The following is a 21,104-nucleotide window of genomic DNA, read 5'->3' as shown; positions in this document are numbered from 1 at the left end:
TTTAGAGAAAAGCAGGAAAAAGGAACAATACATATTAAAGAAAATCAATTCTGAAAAAAAACTAAAATGTGTCCCAATATGGTGCACACAGCTGTACGTCTTCAAGTCATCATTTGAATAGCTTAGTAAGAACAGGAGAAAAAGGACTCAGATGGCTGAGACATCTTGCTAGAAATTTCTGGAAAAGAAGGATAAAAAGGAAGAAGAAGAAAAGGACTGTTTAAAAAGAGATGAAAATATTTTAACAATAATTTATTACCGTTAAGTAGTTGTACAAAGGAGTTGCATTTAATGACAGTTTACTGATTGGTGAGTCTTTTTTTTTTCTATTTTGGTTGGCCTGAACTCTGGGCCTGGGTGCTGTCCCTTAGCTCTTTAGCTCAAGGCTAGCGCTCTACCACTTGAGCCACAGAGCCACTTCTGCCTTTTTCTACTTACATGGTGTGTATGTGGTTCCTAGCCAAACCCAGGGCCTCATGCATGCAAGGCAACCACTCTACCACTGAGCCACCTTCCCAGCCCCAGGAGTCTTGATCGGTGTCACTTTTTCAATATTTTCACTCATCCCTTTAACTTATTCCTTCCCTCACTCTTCTTGATTTTGTAGAATACACATTGGGTTCTTGACTACATTATCCCCTGCCCTTCTCTCTTTCATTCATCTTCCACTCTCCCCACCATCCCATTTTCACCCCTTTTGAATGCCTCTTTCCTGGTATCTATTTTGTTGAATTTTGACTGTCTTTCTAAGAAATTATACTATTTAAGCCCTTCCTTGAATCTACCATATTTCAGTTAACACATCTGCACAAACTTGCATACCACCCACTTAATGTATTTATTTATTGGTTTATGGGCTAATTCTAACTTCTCCATGAGCAAAACCATGCAATCTTTGTCACTTAACGGAATTTTTTCCAGGTCTTTCCATTTCTTTACAAATGGTAGAATATTATTCTTTCCAATACATGAGTAAAATTCCTTTGTGTATGTATACTACATTTCTTAATCACTTGTCCATTGAGGGGTATTCTGGGCTGACTCTATAGCTTGGCTATGGTGACTAATGTTGCAGTTGAAGCTCTTGGCCATATTACCTAAGGTGGTCTCACACATTTCTGGTCTCAGTTGATCCTCCAACCTCAGTTTCCATATGCCACGACTATGCCATCATGCCTGGCTAAAAGGAGAAAAATTTTAAGACACAATAAAAACAGAAAAGGAAGCTTGGACCCTTCTTGAACCTCCTATAGTGGGAGGGCTGTGAAATCACATCACCTTCCCTTAGCCTGGCCAAATTGCATTCTCTAGATGACATCTATTTATCTATATTAAATATATTTTTGCTATAGAAGAGCTTTTAATAGCTTGATTCATTAATTAATCAACAGGGAAATAGCCCTGCCTACTCTTGTCTTCATTTTACTTGGCCTTTTCTTCCATGTCTCTCTTCAAGTTGATCACTTTCATTTTTTACTTCTCACATTAACATTTACTATGTTTCTTCTAACAGTTTAGCCTAACCTCAATTCTGAAATCAGTGTCCGTTTAGCCCTAACTTCACTTTTCCCTTTTTCTCATGGATCAATAGAGTTCAGGCCCATAATCCTAACTATTCAGGAGGCTGAGCTCTAAGGATCACAGTTGCAAGTCAGCGCAGGGACAGGAAAGTCCCCGGGATTCTTATCTCCAAAAGGCCAGAAGTAGAGGTGTGGCTCAAGTGGGAGAACACCAGCCTTGAGCAAAAAAGCTAAGAAATTGCAACTTGGTCCTCAATTAAGCCCCAGTACCACTGTTTACATGCACACACACGCACGCATATGCAAAGTGGTTCACAAAAAAAATGTACTCATTACCTTACTTATGTAACTGACTGTAATCCCTCTGTACATCACCTTTACAATAAAATAAAATAAAGAGGATAGTATTGTTTTGTCATGTTACATCTGTGAAATATTTGTTATTAGCCATTTGTTTCCTGCTTTGGACTTCCAGTGACATCTTCAGAGAACAGATGAGGGGCACTGATGTTCTTTCCAGGCTGGGTAGTGCCTTCAAGGGGGACATTGTTCATTTTGATACCGAAGCTGACAAGAAGGCTCTCTGTGGGTGGGTGTGTTCTTATGTTATCTTAAGATGATTCATTTATATTAGTTTTCCTCTCGCTAATATACCAGCTCTAAAATCCATTCTGATGGGTTGAGAGAGTCACTTAACCTCTCTGTAAATCCATTCTTCGGAAATTCTCACTGGGGTCTTAAAAGCATTCATGTACTTACAATTTTTAAATGTTCTAAAACATGTAAGTAATGTGGCCTGAGGTTAGCATGAATAATGAGACCAGGGAAGATATGTTTGTTTCTATTTCCTGATCTTCCTGCAGGATCAACTAATGGGCAAAGAAAGGGCTAGGCTGGCAAGAATAAATTCTGCCAGCTGGGTGCAATGGCTTATGCTTGTAATCTGTACTATTCAGGAGCCACATATAAACATGATTTTTACAGCTGCGATACAGTGGGAGTGAACATCCCTTAAAACTGTGCTGGTTAAATTTGGAAATGGAGTGGTCTTACTTTTCTTCTAAGTTTACAGCTGTAAATATTTTGCAACATCAATAGTATATGTATCCCTGGAGGGATACTTCCTCTGTTTTAATATTGGTCTGGACCTATTCCAGTTGTATTTGTGTGTGTGTGTGTGTGTGTTTTGTTTTTTGGTTCCATTTTGAGGTTTGAACTCAAGGCTTGGGCATAGTCTCTGAGCTTCTTTGGCTCAAGGCTTAGCACTCTACCACTTGAGCCACAAATCCACTTCTAGCTTTTTTGTTTTTGGTACTTTATTGGAGAGAAAAGTCTTGGAAGACTTTCCTGCCCTAACTGGCTTCAAATTGCAATCCTCAAATCTCAGCCTCCTTGGAAGACTTTCCTGCCCTAACTGGCTTCAAATTGCAATCCTCAAATCTCAGCCTCCTGAGTAGCTAGAATTATGGGCATGAGCCACAAGTATGCAGCTTCTATTCTATTCTAATATGTCTTTTTTTTTTACATGTCAAAGTGGCAGATCTTTGTGAAGACATTAAAAACTGGAAGGACGGAAGAAAGGAAGGAAGGGAGGAAGGGAAGGAGGGAGGGAGGGAGCAAGGAAGGAAGGGAGGAGAAGGAGAGGAACCCTATTAGGGTTGGAAGCATAGTTCAGATGGTAGAGCACCAGCCAATGAACAAAAGTGTCAGATACCAAGTTCAAATCCTGGTCTTGGACAAAAAAAAAAAGAAAAAGGAGTACAGTGTCCTATGGCTGGGACACGGCTCAGTGGCAGTGTCTGCCTCCCAAAATGGCTTCCCCAGTGTTTTCCCAGCCCCTCCCCCAGCACTGAAATCTCTTATAAGACCTACAGGCTAGCTGATGTGAATGTAACAAGAGATGAACCCAGATCAAGCCAATAAAAACTCAGATGCCAATCCATATTCAAGGTACAGCATTTGCCAAGCGGCGTTTCATATTTTAAATTCTCTGTTCTCCTTGTCTGGATAGAAATCCCTTGTTCAGACTGATAAGCATCTGAAAGATCCAAACATATGTTTTCATAATGTCTTCATTAAGATCATCAGCCAAACAAGTTTTCTTTTTTTCAATAATTGATATGCTGAAAATATATAGAGATACAAACCGTATTGGTACAAATTTCTGTTCTGGTACAAACCATGTGGAAATAAGGCACCTTTTGGCAGTAAGAAGAGGTCGAGTCTAAGATATACAGATGGAATTACTATCCTGATTTTTAAAAAAGAAGCAACTGTACTAATAGAATATTCTACTCATGAGAAATTGGCTCACTATAGACCCTAATCCCCTTGTGCCTTAATATTTCAACCCTCTGGAACTGTGATCAATAAATGTACATTGCTTATTTTTTAAAAAAAATCCCATATTCATTTGCCTGAACTGGCTCTGTCTCTAGTTCTGTCCCTTAGAAGAGCTGATGACTGGAAAAGATAGGTCTCCCACTGACTTTTCACAATTCATGAGGGCACAGGTATTTCATTGATAAATCACAGCATTAATGACATATTATCAGCCTCAATGAACGTCTGGCAAATTCTGTGGTGTCACTGTTACCGCTTTCTTTTGTTTTTGGTTCTTTTTTAAAATTATAAAGTTGATGTTTAGAGTGGTTACCTAAAGAAATAAGTACAATTCTTGTTGAATATTGTTATCCCCCTCCTTGTTTCATTATCCCTGCCACCTTCCAACTCCCCTCCCCCCCAAGTTGTAAAGTTCATTTCCAACATGATGCCTTGTGAGTATCACTGCTGCACTGGTTCACACTTTTGTCCTTCATCTCACCATTTCTGTGATTCCCCTTCCCCTTCCTAAATCAGATAAACTTATATACTGAATTCAGAAAGAGTGACCAAACCAAAGGTGAGGGGAGAAACAAAGAAAAATAACTGCATATAGTACACTAAGAGAAAAAAAACTCTTTTTCTCCATATCTTTTAATTCATTTAAATTAGCATCATTTTATATTTATATGATCATATATATATATACTTATATGTACATAGTTATTATTGTGATCCTCTGTTAGAACTAGGCTAGACATATAATAATTATTACAAATGATGGAAAACAGCAAGCCTATACTTCTTTGGGTTAGGCTTACTTCACTTAATATGATTTTTTTCAAGTCTTTCTGTTTCCTTATGAATGGGGTTAGATCATTCTTTCTGATGGAAGCATAGAATTCCATTTTATATATTTATATATATATATGTATATATCACATTTTCTTGATCCATCCATCCACTGAAGGGCATTTGGATTGATTCCATGTCTTGGCTATGGTAATTAATGCTGTAATGAACATATGTTCACTAGCTGTCCAATAGACAAGTGCCTCATATATAAAATATACTTAGAGCTCAAAAAATTAAACCCCCCAAAAACAAATCTTCAAAGAAATAATAATCCCTTTAATAAGTTGAATGAAGAAGACTTAAAGAGAGACTTCGCTGAAGAGGAAATAAGAATGGCCAATAGACACATGAAGAAATGCTCAACTTCTCTGGCTATAAAAGAAATACAAATCAAAACAACATTGAGATTCCACTTCACCCCAGTTAGAATGGCTGTAATCAAGAAATCTAAGAACAACAGATGCTCGAGGGGTTGTGGCCAAAAGAGAATGCTACTACACTGTTGGTGGGAATGTAAACTTGTTCAGTCACTCTGGAAAACAGTATGGAGGTTCCTCAAAAAACAAAACATAGAGCTCCTCTATGATTCAGCAATCCCACTCCTGGGCATTTATCCTAATTACCATAAACAAGGTTATACTAAGGCTACCAGCACAACTGCTCTAATTCCCTACTCATTTCCCCTACTGCTTTGGTAACATAGTTCTTCCTATATACTCTGTCTTGGGCCTCTAGTCTCAGTTTACACAGAAGTCTTATGAAGGATCATGCGTTAAGCAAGATATCTCTATAGATAGATAGATAGATAGATAGATAGATAGATAGATAGATAGACAGACAGACAGATCTATATAGGTATAGATTCACAGATATATAGATAGGTATAGATAGATATAGATAAATCTATATAGATATGTCTAGAGAGATAAAGATATATCTATATGTAGATATATACAGATCACCATATATGTATATATATATCACACCATACATATATGTATCAAGCCATATATATATAATATATACATCACATCTTTAAATTGAAATCCCTTTGTACAGCAACTTAAAGACAATAAAATCAATTATGTATATATATTTTAAAACAAATACAACACACAAACACAAAATATCACCTTTAGTGTAAGTCAACATTCTTCTTGGGGACCCTTAACTTTGATACACCTCCTGTAAATTTTCCTTATGGGAAAAAACGCAGTTCTCATCTCTTTACTAGGTCAGCTAGGCAACATAATTTGGTAGTTGGATATTACTATGCTTATGGTATTAGCAGTTATGAAGCATTTGTGACCAGATCTGAATAGTACACAAGAGACTTGAACTCACTGTAATGTTTGATTTTTTTGAGTGTTGAATGATACAGCATCCACAGATCAAAGAAGCTTTATACATATATGTAATATATGTATAATATATGATAAATATATATAATAAATAAACCCCTCACTACATACTTAGCCTCAGTCTTCTACTTTTTTAGATTCCTGTACTCTTGCCTTATAGAAGCCTAAAATGAGCTTCTGTGAGCTTACCCTTTGCTTCTGGAATGTGTTCAACATGTGTACGCTCTCAGAAAGTAGTTCATGATTTTCACAGAAGGGGAAAAAAATGTGGGATAGTACTAAGAATTTACATATATATACCTCTAAAAAGGGAGATATTTTTCTTTTAGGACAGAGTGTAAAATGATGCAATAATATAATGCAACTGTTAGGTTTTTAAAAAGAGATAGTCAAGTAAGAACAGCACCACACACGTAGTATTCAGGTAAGGAGTAGGTTTATTCAGTAGACCTGCTGGGACCAGGCAAGGTTGGTACTCCACGCACCTGGGAAAGGCCTGGGAAAGAGAGAGATCTGGGAAAGAGAGAGGAGAGAGAAAAGAGCTTGAGAAGAGCTAGACAAGAGCAGAGAGAGGGCGTCTGGGCCTGGGCTAGGCCTTATCTAGGGTATGGGCGGAGAAAGGTGTGGCCACATCAAATTCAGATGTGACCTCAGCGGATGCAGATGTGACCTCTTCCAGGTGTCCCAGTTGCCTAGGTGATGCAGGTACTGGGTGGAGACTTTGCTGCGAGGAGGGTGGAGTCTGCTGGCCATCCAGGAGCGGACCTTACAGCAACTAGCAAACAAATGTGTGCCATGTGCCTCTTCACCTTCAGTCTTACAGCTTTCATCTGCATTTTGGCTATTTACTGACTCAAAATGTAGACTGATGACCCCATTATATATCTTGCTTAGATTGATTTTCAGCTAGCCTTCTACCTCTTGAGCCATGCCTCCAGCCCCAATTTTTTTGGTTATTTGCTTTTTAAAAGTGATATAAAAGTCTTACGGATTTCTCTGCCCATGCTGGCTTTGAATGATGACATGATCCTCCCATCTCAGTCTCCTGAGTAGCTAAGATTACAGGCATGAGCCACTGGCACCTAACAACTCCATTTGTTTTGAAACACTATTGGAGATCACAAGGAGTATTGCTTCTGTGGGTTATCCTTGTAAATGTTTCCAATACAGAAATTTAATCTTAGAAATTAAGTACATCTATTTAGACATCTGAAATCTCAATAAATCTATACAATATTATAAGTATACATTTTATGAAAAATGTTTTTAAGAAATCAGGCCTAAGAGAAATAGCATGCATCTTTCCACATAATGTCTGTCATAAGAAAAGAATGCTGAGCTTTCATATCTGATTCTGCATTCAATCTGTTACAATATGGTCAAGTAGTAGGAACAAAATCCAGTCTCACACAAGGCATATGTAGTTTTAAAAAAAGATAATTTAATCATTTCAAAGCCTTCTCAGATAATTCCAAATATTCTTGGACACCTTGCCAAGACTTAAAGATTAACTGCAATATGGATTCTTAAGTTGTATTGGTTAACTTTGTACTGCATCTCTAAGGTTAAAAGCCATTGTTCAATCTTGCGCTTCGAATGGATTGCTTTCCCATTTCATGTTTTCCTGTTTTCATCTATTGGTCATTTGGAAAATATTATACACAAGTCAAAATTTTGTTTCATTATGCAATACCCAATTGAAAAGCATACTGTTCATACAACAAATCTTAACTTTAAAAAAAGGTCCTTTAAGCATTGGGAGGCTGACAAAAACACAGTTACAGATGTAAGTTTTCCCAAATTCCAATTTTTGCTTAAAAGCTCAAACTTTTATCCTTGGCAATAAATACTGTCAGTTGTGTTCCTTTAAGTGAAGGCACTCATTTCATTTGCAAGAAAATGTCTGCCAAATTCCAAGTCTGATAATCATGGTTTATAAGTCATTCTTCCAAGTAAAACATGCTGTTCCATGAGCTCACTGGCTAAGTCATTCAAATGTAAACAACAGCACAAGTGCTTTTCTTGGAGGCATCCGCCACATTTTGGCATGGAAAAGGCTTAATGCATACCTCCTATCCCATCTTAACAAAAATTAAAAAGAAATCTCTTTAAGGATTGAGATTTATAAAAAAAAATAATAAAACCCACATTCATGGAGTTAAGATCAGTTGATGGTGAAGAATATACTGAATGATGAATGAACAGTCTGGTATCACTGGTTGGATCATAAGAGAAAACAAAGCCATCATGGCCTTTAAAATATCAGTGCAAATATCAATGGAGCAAAACAGGAAAACAGTGCATTGCTGTTACAGTGAAACTAGCTTTAAGCTTATGAACCAGTGGAAAGTGTCTCAGGGCCCTGGGCAATCAGTAGGCCACAGTTTGAATTCAGGGCTTTCTTAGGAACCTCCCCGCTTTCATTCCTCTCTTCTTTCTTCAGAACAGTTGCAACAATAGTGTTTCTGCAAATATGTTTTCCATGAGGTGCTTGCTAGTAATCCTTGAAGCATTAGTAATTTTTTCCCATAAAATTGAAATTTCTTTCACTAATGAGAGCCAGCATGTCACAGACTTCTACCTTCCCAGATGATTAACTTACTGCGTTAGCCAAGTCATTTACATGACAAATTTTAATGTGATTTACCATCAATCACTACATCAGTTTGGGACTACTTTCCCAACTGGAGCATGCAACCTTCTTTTCCTCAAAGTGACCATTTCAAAACAAAGCTTAAAATCCATGTCCCTCTCATTACCTTCTAGATTAACCCCTTTCAAATTTTAAACATTATTTTTTCCTCCATCTTCTTTGTCTGCACCCAACCATTTAACTGTTGGAAGCTTCAGTTTGTTTATTGCTCCTTGTGTTTGTATTTTTGTGAGTTTTTTTTACAATTAGGTTAATACGTTTGCTTATGGACTGATCACTTATGATTCAACATAATATTTCAAACAAGTAGTACAGTATCTGGTATTGCCATTTTATTCACAGAAATGCCACTACTTCTAAAGATATCTAGAAAATGAATTCTTTCTAAAGTGATGTGCTCTGACATCATTATTTAGCACAATGAGTCTGAATGGATTGGGCCAAAGAATATCAAATGTCAAAATAGAGAATTTAGTCATCTTAGTCCATAAAGAGTAGGAGTATCTGTTCTGAAGGCAAATTATTAATATTCTCATTCATAGTAAACTTCCATATTTGGAATCATTGGTATAATTTGATTTATAACTAAATATGATATATTACTACATTGAAAGCCTCTCCTGTATCAAACTCCATACCCAATTCTAACTTTTCTTTAAAACTTAAAGCTATATAGTACGTAACCTAGGAATATGGCTGGGATGGACATTGTATACATTAACACAATACCCATTAAGGTATAAGCCCATTAATTCTAATGGGCTTAATAAATATCATTAATTTAATAAGTGAAAGTGTGTATGTGTGTGTGTGTCTGTGTGTCTGTGTGCATGCATACGTGCATGCATCTGCGTACCCACTGGTCCAGGAGCTTGAACTGAGGTCACTGGTCCCTGCGCTTTTTTGTTCAAGACTAGTGCTCTGCTGCTTGAACCACAGCTCCACTTCTGGCTTTTTGGATAGCTAATTTGAGATAATAGTCCCATGGACTTCTTTCCTGCCATGGCTGACTTCAAACCTTGATACTCAACTCTCAGTCTTCTGAATAGCTACACAATTATAAGCATGAGCCACTGGTGCTCAATCAATAAGGAAAATTTAATAAAGGAAATTCCACATGCTTCTAGGAAATTCCAGTAGTATATAAGGCATAGGAATTATATTCAGTATTTCTCCTTTGCGAAAGCCTGTATAGTAGATAAATATTATTATCTCAATGTAATTTTTTAGCCTACCAATCACAAAATTCATGATGTTAACATGATCAATCTTAGTACCTAATTATAAAAAAATGTTTTCTCCTATCAAAATCTCTCTGGTTCTCAAGTGCTAAAATCAAAAATCCCTCTAATTATCATATTCGAAAAGAAATAAATATTCTATATGATCCAGTAAAATTATATAAGGGAATCCATTATACTTTGTTTCAGTTCATTCTAAAGACTCTTACATAACTTGCTATTTGAAGGCAGCACAAAAAGTAATAGAATTCAGGCAGACATTTAGCCTTTCCATACAATAAAGCCACTCAAAATATCAGGTTAAGTGTGTATTTACCCTTCTGGCACTTTTCTTTAGAATCTGTACAGTGTCTGGAACATGGTTTACACCCCCAATAATTATTACTGAGTGAATCATAAGTAATCTCTTGCAGATTAGAACAGAGGGGAATTTATTAATTGTGCTTTTCAAAGGAATCATTCTAAAATACTTCCCACCTGAGTAACAGAGAATAGAAAAAAAAAAAACCTTGGAAATGCGACATGCTGTTCTTGAACCTCTGCTGCCACAACCCTGCCCCCTCATTCTGAATTAAATTACATGGACAGGTAAAAAGAGTCTTACGTCTACATCTTTGGTTTCCGAATCTTGATAGCTTTTCTGTAAGCAAGCTGAGCATTGATATTTGTATCACACATCCTGAAGAAAAGATAATAAGGCCAGCACTGTATTATTTTTTAAGAGAAAAAATGTCAAGAACAAAAAAATGAAAATGTCAAATGATTGGTTGATATATTGTATTACTTAGAGTATTTTCTTGCGAGAACTGACCAAGAGATTTACTAACAGCTTTACTGGACAGTCCTTGGATCACAATGCAGATGAAAATAAAGTAGGAATCCATCTCATGTTTACTCTAGCTAGACACTTGACAGATGGAAGGGGGAAAAAAATAAGACACAATTAGTCTACCAAAAAAGGTAGGCTTTTTTTTATAGATTTTCCAATTCTGGAAAATAAATTTTGCACTGGGAATTTTTGTCAAAGACCCTATTTCTTACTAGCTCACCCTATCTCACCTATCTCTACTTCTGTTTGTTTGTTTTGTCGGTTGTGGGGCTTGAACTCTGGGCTTGGGTGCTGTCCCTAAGCCCATCAGCTCAAGGAGAGTGCTCTACCACTTGAGCTACAGCACCACTTCCGGTTTTCTAGTGGTTTATTGGAGGTAAGTCTCACAGACTTTCTAACTGGGGCTGGCTTTGAACTGAGGTCCTCAGATGTCAGCCTTCTGAGTAGCTAGGATTACAGGCGTGAGCCACTGGCGCCTACCTATCTCTACTTCTATGAGCAATTATTTCCCTGTGTGCTTTTCTTCCCAGATCACGGTGCATAGAGGTAAAGATTGTGAGGCTACATTTGGCACTCAGTTGGAATATAAGCACAAAAAAAAAAAAACCCAGTGAAGTCTCAGATACACTCCGGTAATAATAGATATAAGTTACACTATTGAATCTCATATGACTGAGCTGTCCAGAAGTTCCTCAGGAAGAGTATTATTCAGCCACTTCACTAACATTTTCATTACATAAATAATAGATGCGTATTCATAAAAACGAATAATGGTCAAGAGTATTTCTTCTCAAAATGGAGACGCTTCCAGTGAATAAATAATAATTAAGCCAGCCTAGGTACCCCTGGCTCACTCCTGTATTTCTAGCTACTCACTAAGTTGGGGTGAAGATGTTGTTGAAGTGATGATATAGATCAAAAGAAATCATACACATAAACTGCTTTGTTAAATGGCAAAAAAAACCATAAAATTAAGGTAAGTAAGGGAAGGGTGTGGGTGGCACTAAGTAGTGTATAATAAGGATTTTTCTGACTGACCTTGAACATTGTTTTGCCTAATCTCCCACTCAGGGAAGAATTTCTTCTACATGTCCTGACAGATGCCATTCCAAATATCATTTAAATGTTTCAATAAAAGAAAATTCTCATCAAAGCCTGTTGCATCATTGGTTAAGACCATTCTTATGTTGAACTGAATTATTTGCAGATTACTAACACTGATTGTTGCCTGGCATCACCAGTATATATTATATAGAATCATTATTCTGTGTTCCACATGGAAGGCCCTTCTATTTGAAAGTACTTACTAAGTCTCTGACTAATACCATTATATTGTCTAAACATTGATTTCATTCCATCTTATTCATAGACTCTTTATTTCCAGACCAATTAAACATTCTAGACACACTCCAATCTGGTGAAGATCTGTATACTTGCTCATTAGTACAGATAATTCAAGAGGCTCTGTGGCTAAGGCGCAATCATATGAAAATAACACTCGTTATATGGAAATACTATCTTCTATCGATTTAACGTAAGATTTTATGTGCAATTTTTGTAGCTCTATCATATTGTCAAATCACATTTCGCTTGTGGTTAGTTTAAAACATTCACATTTTCTTTTCTGCATGAGCAAACTCCATGCCATGATTATATTTGTAAAACTGATTTGTTAAATCTATAACATGAGGTACTCAGTTTTGAACCAATCAAGAAAATTTTGAATTTTTCTCTGTCAACAATGAGATTAGTTCCTGATTGGATAAGATTTATGCCATCTGAAATTTTTGTAGACATCCTTTCATTTTCTTATCTTAGTCACTAAGGAAAATAATGTCCACAAAGGAGTAAGTCATGCCATTAAAGGCCTTTTCTATATAATAACACAGCCCATACTTGAATGGTATTAATTAGTTATTCAACTAGTTATAATCTACTGAAGGATGTAACTATCCTGCATAAATATCACCATCTCTTCCACAAGAAAATCATGTTTTGCCTAAATTTAAATATTTCACGTTCTTGGCATCCTCTGATTCTTCCAACTATTTCTTTTTTTTTAAATATCGGCACTTATTAGAGTGTAAAAAAGGTTGATGTCTGGAGGATGAATTAATTATTATTGTGCTAATGACCAAGTAAGGTAAAGGCAGCTAGATTTAGACATCTTTGCTTAAATAAGAAATTGCTTATCTGTTCTCTAATCTCAAGCTAAAACCTTAGCCCCCTGAAAAATGACAGCCCATTCACATTCACAGTGCTAGGCAAAAATGCATGGCCTCTGGTGAAGAAATAGAAACAAACCTATTCATTTCTGAGAAAAGGTAGGAAAGCAACCTGCCTCCATTGTCACGTATTGAAGGATAAAGCATAAACTCTTCCCCTGGGAAAGGAATCTGTCTTGTGCCCAGGACAGATATCAACAAGAGTGCTAGCATTATAGATAAGGAATAGAAAACATTCTGTGACATGAGACAAACTATATTTTTTTTACTAAAGTTTGCCTGCTATGGGAAAATGTTCAAAATAAGGAAAGAAATAATCATAAGGAAGAATTGTTAATAATAAGAAATAATTTTTCTATAATTAAAGAAAATAAGAAACTGAAAAACTGTAAAAGAATTAAAAACAAAGCAATACAAAAAATAGTTCCATTTTCACAATAATATCTATCTATCTATCGATCGATCGATCGATATATAATAGTTCCAGAAGCTCTAAATAGTTCAATAAGGGAAAGAAAAAGAATAAATGTCATAGTTTGGAAAGAAAAAAAACCTAATGATCCATGGAGAAAATCTTAAAGAATCTTTGGAAAATCTTTGGATAGCTTAGAATATCAGAATAAAAAGAAAATGTTTTTAATAAATCAGTTGTGTTTCTACAAGTAAGCAATGAACCACAAAAAAAAAACAGAAATTTAAATAGGATTGTATAACAAAAGAATTATATCAAGTAGTTTCAATTATGTCAACTTCTAAGAAGGCAATTTTAACCATTAACCTACTGTTTCTCAAAATGTAAATGGAAAAGTAAAAGATGTCTAAGTGTCTGAACAATTACAGAAGAAAAAGAGAATAAAGTTGGGAAACTTTGTAGATTCATAATCCCTAATCAAATGGCTTTCATTTGTCTCACACTATAAATAAAGTCAAAAAACTTACAGGTACATTTCTGATGCTGAGCTCTAGTGATTACCCAGCGCCGCCGGAATTACCTTGTCCTGCTGATAGGAATGAGAATAGCATCTCACCTTGCAAGAGGCTAATCATACACTTGCCATGGGCCTAAACATCCTTGGGAAATGAGTAGACAAATTGTGGAACCCGCTAACAATTTTAAATGAACAGTAAAGGGGAGCAAACTAAAGACATACAACAATATGAATGAATCACTACAAGTGATCGCAGGGTATTTGAAAAAATTAAATGTTTTCTCATGGTTACTCTTAGAAAACAGTAAAAGAAAAATGTCTATTTTTCTCAAATTGAGCTATGCTGTAATAAAAAATATCAGTGAAATATTGAAACAGCCCTACATCTCCTCATTTATTTAAATTCTCTTTTAAAAATTTAGCTTTTGTGGTAAGATCAAAAAATGTAAACATTGAAAAGCAGTAAACAAACATTTATACTTATAAAAATGTAAATAAAACTGAGTTCTGGGAATTAAGTTATAAGAAAACAAAATTATTATGTATGTGTGTGAGACCTATAAGAAGCTAGGAAATAAAAATGGGAATTCATGCATGTACTGCTTCTCAAATTTAGAGTGCATCTAGATCATTTGAAGATCACTAGAAGACTTGAAGTCTTTAGATTTAATATCAAAGTTCTACAGCATATATTTTATTTTTGTGCATAGTTTATTAGCATCAAGTAGCTGTATATTTTGACATGTCTATGACAATGTATGTTGATCAATATTCTCTCCTTCCCCTTTACTCAAACAAGGTTCATTGTTCAATTTTCATACCTATCCATAACATATTATAACTATATTCACCCTCCTTCACCCTCTCCACCCTAACCCCTCATTAAGGACCTTTTCTAAATGCACATTCAATAGATTTTGTACTCACAAATCTAAATTTTTCCATTTTTAATAAGCTCTTTGGTGCTGCTTTAGTTATTCTTTGAAAAATGAGGCAAACATAGTTTATGTAGATATTTACATCCATGTGTATATATGTGCACATATATAAATGTATAAATTATGCATGAAAGATTTTCTGTACATACATATTCATGTATGTACATAGTCATGTACATACATACAGGAAATCTTTCATGCATAATTTTAAAACTTAAGAAATAAAAAATTAGGAAAACTTCCACTCTTAAGAAATAAGAAAATACTAAAACTTCTATTTTTAAGAAAATGAAGTTTGTCAATCACAAACAAGGCCACACTAAAGCTACCAGCACAACTATGTTCATTGCAGCATTAACTATAGCTAAAATATGGAACCAACCCAGATGCCCCTCAATAGATGAATGGATCAAGAAAATTGAATTCTTTGATTCCATCAGAAAGAATGATATCGCCCCATTCATACGGAAATGGAAAGACTTGGGAAAAAATCATATTAAGTGAAGTAAGCCAAATCCAAAGAAACATAGGCTGCCTGGTTTTCCTCATTTGTAGTATCTTTCCAGGATAGTTCTAGAAGAGGATCACAATAGCTCAATAGCTATGTATGTATGCCCATACAAAATGATGCTAATCGAAATGAACTCCCAAGATATAGAAACAAAAGGGTTTTTTTTTATTTTTTGTTCTTGTTTTTTATGTACTGTGTGAAGTTATTTCTTTTTTCTTTCTTTCTTTTTTTTTTTTTGCCTTTGGCTTATCCTCTTTTGTCGCTCTTTGATTTTGGTACTCTGTGTCTTGTATATACATTTATCTGATTTGGGGAAGGGAAAGGGAATAACAAAATGGTGAGACAAAAGACAAAGGTTAAACCAATGCAATAGTGATACTCACAAGACACTATGTTGGAAATGAACTTTACAACTTGTGGGAGTGGGAGGGAATCACAAAGGAGGCAAAGTGGGAGAAAAATGAGGGAGAGGCTAGCAACATTTGACAAGAAATGCACTCATTACCTTACTTATGTAACTGTAACCCCTCTGTATATCACCTTTACAATAAAATAAAATTAAAATTAAAATTTAATTAATTATTTAAAAAATAAAATAAAGTTTGTGCTGAAGGAGTGGCTCAATGGTAAAGCTGCTGCCTAGCAAGCATGAGGTTCTGCAAAAACATAGGTGAAAGGACTAAATATTATCCATACATAAATGAATACTTAAATAAGGAAGAGAAATGTCACATAGCTGGATATGAAGACAATAGTAATGAAATATCATTTGGTTTAATCCCAGTGAAAAGCATCAAATATTATTTTTGCTACTTAAAAAAAGATTATAGAATTCATAAGGAAGAAATACATCATATTAGTCAACAAATGTTTTTTCAAAGAAGACATTAGTGCTTTCTCTTTTGAAAATCAGAATGTTTGGAAAATAATAATAATCAAAACCATTTCCAGTAACAGAAATAGTTTAAAGCCAGCCACTGACCCAGATGGGTATCTGAACCCAATATATGACAGAGGTAGCACCTCATGTCACCAAGACAAGGGTGAGCCATTGATAAATGAACTAAAAAGCCTGAGATAATTATTGAAATAGACTTATATTCTGGCTTCACTGGTTTAAAAACCTAGGGCATTCTAAAACAAGCAGACACATCAAATCATGCAATTTTTAATAGAAAGATAAACTTTAAAGCATCCACAAACAGTAAGCAGGAAAAGCAAAAGAATACCCACAGGTTACAAATTTTTTATTTATTTTTATTTTGATTTGTACTTTTAAAATTTATTATAAAGGTGATATACAAAGGGATTACAGTTACATAAGCCAGGTAATGAGTACATTTATTTTTGAACAGTGTTACCCCCTCCCTCATTTTCTCCCACGTTTTCCCCTCCTGCTTCCCCTTCTCTCACCAGGTTGCAAAGTTCATTTCCAACATGGTTTCTAATATCACTGTTGCATTGGTTCACCCTTTGATCCACCATTTCTGTGATTCCCCTTTCCTTCCCCACTCAGATAAACTTATATACAAGACAAAGGGTACAGAAATCATACACAGTGACATCAGGAAATGAAACAAAGAGGAAAAAAGAAAGAAAAAAGAAATAACTGCAAACAGTACAATTAAAAAAAACAGGGGTAACATTGATGGACAAGTAATGTACTCATTGCCTTACTCATGTAACTGTAGCCCCTCTGTACAGCATCTTTACAATAAAATAAAATTAAAAAATAAACTTTTATTTCCATTCTTGGAGTTCATTTCAGTAGGCATCTTTTTTTTTTTTTTTTTTTGGTCGTGGGGCCTGGGCACTGTCCCTCAACTCTTAAGCTCAAGACTAGTGCTCTACCACTTAGCCACAGCGCCACTTCCGGTTTTCTGAGTGGTTTATTGGAGATAAAAGTCTCACAGACTCCTCAGATCTCAGCCTCCTGAGTAGCTAGGATTACAGGTGTGAGCCACCGCCGCCCAGCTAGGCATCATTCTTTATAGTCATATGCACATAGTTATTGAGCCATTGTGATCCTCCGCTAAGAATATTCTAGTTGCTACAAATGAGAGAAACCACGCAGCCTAAATTTTTGGCATTAAACCATGCAGCAAGCCTGTGTTGTTCATTTGTTTTTGGCGGGGAAGGGGGCAGGTCGGGCTTACTTTGCTTAATATATATTTATATTTTTTTCAAGTTTTTCTACTTCCTTACAAATGGGACAATGTCATTCTTTCTAATGGAAGCATAGTATTAAATTGTGTGTGTGTGACATATATGTGATATATATATATATATATATATATATATATACCACTTGATATATAGATAGATAGATAGATAGATAGATAGATAGATAGATAGATAGATAGATCACATTTTCTTGATTCATTCATCCACTGAGGGACATCTGGGTTGATTTCATATCTAAGCTATGGTAAATAATGCTGCAATGAACATGGTTGTGCTGGTGGCTTTAGTGTGAGCTGGTTTGTGGTCATTTGGGTAAATGCCCAAATGGTGGGTTATAGGGGAGCTCTATGTTTAGGCTTTTGATGAACCTTCATACTCCTTTCAGTATGTGGCCACATCCCAGCCACCAGCTATTATTGTTAGTTTTCTTGATAATAGCCATTCTAACTGGAATGAGGTAGAATCTCAGTGTTGTTTTGATTTACATTTCTCTTCTGGCCAGAGATGTTGAACATTTCTTCATGTGTCTATTGGCCATTCTTCTTTCTTTTTCAGAGATGTCTAAGTCTTTAGCCCACTTATTAATGGGATTGCTTTTCTTTGTGAATTTGTTTTGGGGGTATTTAATTTTTTGAGTTCTAGGTATATTTTAGATATGAAGACCTTGTCTGATGCATATCTAATAAAGATCTTCTTGCTTTCTATTTATTTTGCTAGCTATATCTTTTGATATGCAGAATCTCTGCAGTTTGATGCAGTCCCATTTACACTTTCTTTGACTTGTTGTTTCTGGATCTTTACTTAGGAAGTTTCAACCTGTATCAAGAAGCCCTAGTGTTTCCCCTACTCTTGCCTGTAATATTTTCAGGGTATCTGCTCTTACATATGATCCATTTGGAATTGATTCTGGTGCAGGGTATATAAGGATCTAACTTCAGTTTTCTGCAGGTGTATAGCCAATTCTGCTAGCACCACTTGTTGAAGAGGCTGTCTTTCAACCTGTGTTTTTGGCTCCCTTCTTAAAGATTAGAGTTCATTTCTGGGTCTTCTATTCTATTCCATTTATCTTCAGAACTGTTCTTGTGCCAGTACCAAGCTGTTTTGATTACTATGGCTTTGTAATAGTGTTTGAAGTTTGGTATTGATATTCCCCCAGCACTGTTCTTCCTACTAAGGATGGTTTTTACTATTTGAGGTCTTCTATTATTCCATATGAATTTTTAGATTACTTCTTCTATATCATTGAAGAATGTTACTGGGATTTTGATGGGTATTGAGTCGGATTGGTAGATAGCTTTGGACAGTAATGCCATTTCCACGCTGTTAATCCTTCCAATCCAGGAGCATAGGATGTTTTTCCACTTCCTTAGTTCTGCTTTAATTTCCTTTTTCAAGCTACAAATTGATTTTTAAAATAAGCTTTGTATCTTATAAAATTTATTATTTTACATGATCCCATTCTCTCAGAATAGGGCTAATCAACCAAGTAAGCAATCACTGCCCACTAGTAAGACTAACTCCATTCTTTTGACGAAAAGTCAATGACTTCTGTGATTCGGTGTTTCTCTCTAACTTGCTTTTTACCAAAAGCCCTATCAGCATAGCTAAATCATAGTGATTTCCTCTGGGATAAAATCAAACTAATCAGTGCTGAGACCTCTTTCTGATTACAATTACAGGGTTTTTTTTTTTCACTGCAGCCCAGTGAGATGGTCCATTTTGATCCTGGGCTACCTCCTGCATCTCCCAATGCCTTCAAATGATAAATGAGCTTTTAAAGAAAGAATCATTGTTTCCTCTACAAAGTGCACAGGACATAAAAACATATCTTTAAAGAATATGTCATTTTAGAAAGCACCCATAAACATGGTTAAGTGCAAAGCACAGGCTCTACAAACACTTCTAGTATTTGCTGAGCAAATATCTAATAAGAGTGCTGCAAACATACAGTGAATACGGCAGTAATTACAAGAAAGTCCAAATGAATAGATTGCCAAAATGCAACCCCTCTTCCAAAATTTCTAAATAAATGTTTATATTTTCACCTTCAGGGTAGAGAGGGAGTCTGGATCTTCTTGGGGCCCTGTTGTGAAGCTAGCTCGGCTTTCATGGTTCAATAGTATCACAGTTCATAGAACTTCATCCAGTCTAACAATCTTCTGCTAGTGGTTGTTTGGCCACCATGGAGTACTCAGAATTAAAAACGTTTTTTAATCTATCTTTTAAAAAACTCATATGGAGGCTGGGAAGGTGGCTCAGAGGCAGAGTGCTTGCCTTGAATGCATGAGGCCCTAGGTTCAATTCCTCAGTGCCACATAAGCAGAAAAAGCCAGAAGTGACACTGTGGTTCAAGTGGTAGAGCGCTAGCCTTCAGCTGAAGAGCTGAGGGAGAGCGCCCAGGCCCAGAGTTCAGACCTCATGATGGACAAAAAAAAAATCATATGAACATAGTTCCTACAAGGCCTTCCATAAGTCACTACTTATGGGAAAAAAAGATGTCCACTACATACAAAGCCACTTTGATGCCTCCTCTCCCTCCTTCCTCTCTTTTTGTTAAACTTATCCTTCCTGTCCTCTTAGTCTTATCCTTCATCTTTCTCTCCAGTCTAATCCATTTTGGTCAAATGAACTGAACTGGCAGGCTAAGATTCTTGAAAAACAGTTTTGCAAAGCCAGAAAACTACATTGTAAACAAGGATATGACAAAAACTAGAAACATCCAGTCCTCTGAGATTTTCCCCAACACCTTAGTTGATGTTTACAAAATGTACATAGGGAATGAATGGCTATAAAGCAAAAGGAATTCATTATGATATAAAAGAAATGATTTGTGGCCAAGTCAGAATAACCAGGTTTTAAAATAAACTCTATTCTTATCCCCTGTGGCTTGCTTTTATTTTTATTGCTTTTATAAAGTTAATGTAAATAGACATGCTTCTCGAATATGCTTTTTCTCAATGAATTAAATATTTGAGTAGAGGGTATTAGATACCTTGATGTCAAATGAATATGTGATTGTCTTGAAAATTCTAATATTTTAGTGAAAATTCACCAAAGCAAATTGATGTGTATTCTAAAAGGATTCTGTATCATTTGCACAAATCATTAGTCATAGACTCTAGCAATATCTCATTAACTCATATTCCTCTGAACTCAGAAACTTCATAGGAAAGGAGGTAAGATACAACATTGTATCTTTCCTCTGGCTAAAAATAGGAAGCACAAAGTTCCTTATAACCTCTCTGACTTCTGTTTGTATTGGAAGTGAAATGCATCCATCCACCTTATGATCATGTAATTCTATAATTCTGCACAGGCCAGACAGATCGTTTGATCCCACCTTTGCTTTTCCATTAGCAATAATTCCAAGAAAGGAATTCTTTTAGTTTGTGTATTTTTCAGCCTGGAGTTCATGAATAGCTCTTAAAATGTCACACAAGTTCTCTAAAACTGGACAACTCTGTGTGCATGTGGTAACAAGGGTTCTGGATTCAGGTTCATAGCTTTCATTTGATTCTCAAAGAACTCTGTAAATC

General features: G+C 35.7%; 1 protein-coding gene across 1 annotated transcript in view; it reads left to right on the top strand.

Annotated features, from left to right (window-relative positions):
- Nucleotides 1-21,104, top strand: part of Spata16 (spermatogenesis associated 16) — a 198,799-nt gene that overhangs the window by 68,259 nt on the left and 109,436 nt on the right. The window lies entirely within an intron of this gene.

The sequence above is a fragment of the Dipodomys ordii genome, unplaced genomic scaffold (assembly GCF_000151885.1).
Source record: "Dipodomys ordii isolate 6190 unplaced genomic scaffold, Dord_2.0 Scaffold30, whole genome shotgun sequence".
In the NCBI taxonomy this organism is placed as follows: Eukaryota; Metazoa; Chordata; class Mammalia; order Rodentia; family Heteromyidae; genus Dipodomys; species Dipodomys ordii.
This window is presented reverse-complemented; position numbering and strand designations above follow the sequence as displayed.